At 42.6% G+C, this 2,286-nt stretch overlaps 1 protein-coding gene across 2 annotated transcripts in view; it reads left to right on the top strand.

Annotated features, from left to right (window-relative positions):
• ccdc80 (coiled-coil domain containing 80) overlaps window positions 1-2,286 on the top strand; it is a gene marked incomplete at its 3' end in the record, with an annotated part of 18,704 nt that overhangs the window by 8,008 nt on the left and 8,410 nt on the right.

Below are 2,286 nucleotides of genomic sequence, written 5' to 3'. Positions count from 1 at the left end.
AAACAAACAAGCATGTAAATGGAAATTATTGGGCCGGAAAAATTATCGAGCTCATTTTATTTATCGTGCGATTAATTGATTTATCGCTTATCGCGACAGGCCTAAGTGCAGCAGTTAAAGGACCAGTGGTGGTAGGAATTTAGCTGCATCAGTGGGAAGTTGCAGATCGCAATCAACTGCATGCCGCTCACTGTACAAGCATGTAGGAGAAGCAAAACCTGACTAAGCCATCATTGATGGATGAGGTGATTGGATGAACCATCTGGTTATCATTGTCTATCAGAGGCAAACTTCAACCAATCAGATCAACGTACCACATATAGTCATAGTCAAACTCTTACTGAAGTCAGTCGGGAGAAGAGAGAAAACATCTCTTCTACTGTAGAAAGCCTTCAGTGCCGTTCTTTGCCCTTCTTTCAAAGAACAAACACTCACCAGTTCTGATAGAACTGATGCTAGCAGCATCTATGCTAACCTTTTTAGCAGCTGCCATTGTTGCTTTCAAACAAACAGTCACTTTTCCCAGCATTAAACCATGCCTGTAGCTCATGTTGTAGCTCCCAATTGTTTCTCAAAGGATGCTGATTGGTCCGAACCACATAGATTGAAACCTGTCAAGATGGATTTTAGCTGCCTCGCAACATTACGAGAAGATACGGTGGTTACAAAACTCATGGGCCAGTGTTTGGTTCTGGGCTACTGTGGAAAATAATGATACACTTGAGTATCGCGATATTTTGTTTTGTGATATTGTATCGTATCTCAAAAACACTGTAGTGTTTTTTGTGTTTATCCACCAACTGCCAGATAGCAGTGTTGTAAACATAAACTGAGGGCTATGGATCTTACAGTATTGCAATGTAGCACAGTAAATTGAATCAGAACCACTGTATCGTGATATTTATCGTATCGCCATATTTTTACCAATACACAGCTCTGGCAGAAACATGGCGGTTCAACATGGTGGAATCTGCTTCCTCTGTAGATAAAAACGTCTCATTTTAAGGTAACAAAACACAACGGTTCTTATTTTCAAGTAATTATACACTAATGAAAACATACCTATGGATATTATATTCCATTTCTGACAATCGATCCTGGATCTTTATAGTACAGGGGTCTGTATCACATGTATATGGGGAGGAGGGGGAACCACTGCCAGAAAACATCATACACCTTCCTTGTGTATCCTATTGGAACAGTTAATTCCACACATACACACACACTCAATGCAATTATGACAGCTTTTGAAAACCTCCCTTTTATCAAACTGCTCACTGCTTGTTCAAAAGCAACAAAACCACTGCTGCTTTTATGAGACATGCTGTGTCACTTGTGCTCGGCAGCCCCTCACATTTTGAGACATTTTACAGCTGTCTCAAACCCAAACCTCGGGTTAGTGCGTGTTAACGTCCGGACATGCAAACCCACTTTGTAAAAGTTTACGAGCCTCTCACACCGCATGACAACAAGGTTTTATCCAGATGGAATGCTGGGAAAAGTGCAAAGGTGACGTCACTCGCCCCCACTCATGGTAAGACTCGGTTACACTTTTGTTCCACTTCCCGGCCAGAGGGTCAATGTGTGTGCGTGTGTGTGTGTGTGTGTGTCTGCATGTACTGTATACAAACAACAGGTTCTTTCAGTGTTGCCCTTCCCTCCGTTTAGGGTGACCTCATAGTGTTTTAAGCTGCATGTGTTGTACATAGAAGATATTTCTGTGTTGTATATTTCTGTGTACAGTCTCCAGAATGTGCTGGGGTTTTCCTCATTTGATTGCTCATACACATTACACAGCACAGAGTGGGCGAACCAACCACCAAAAAACACTGTTCTGTGGTCTGTGTGTGTGTTGTGGCACATATGCATGGAGGGAGTGGTGATTAAAGGCTTCTGCTTTCACCAGCTACAGTACATTTCTGATCTCAGTGAATAAAAGCTGCTCTTTGTCAACTTTGTCCCTGATTCACTCTGCCTGTTTCCATTCTCACTGCAGAGTCTGCCTCGCTGTCATGTCAGACACACTTTTCAAAGGAACATTGTTTTGAGCTTAGCAATGGAAGCACATCTGGAAGACGCAGTGTGAGCCGAGCACTCCCATTGTGTTATTATGGTTTATTCAATGGGAAATCATCACAATTGTGCTTTTTCACAGTTCAGTCAGGACCATTTATTCCAAAAGCAGAATGTTACATTTGGCGGTATGGCTCTGTTCTGGGACCTCCTTGCCCTTCCACGTGCCTACATGGAAAAGTTTAAGACAAGGAGAGCGGCAGCAGAGACCCC

The sequence above is a fragment of the Morone saxatilis genome, unplaced genomic scaffold (genome assembly GCF_004916995.1).
Source record: "Morone saxatilis isolate NCDOM2014 unplaced genomic scaffold, NCSU_SB_2.0 Contig5, whole genome shotgun sequence".
Taxonomy (NCBI): Eukaryota; Metazoa; Chordata; class Actinopteri; family Moronidae; genus Morone; species Morone saxatilis.
This window is presented reverse-complemented; position numbering and strand designations above follow the sequence as displayed.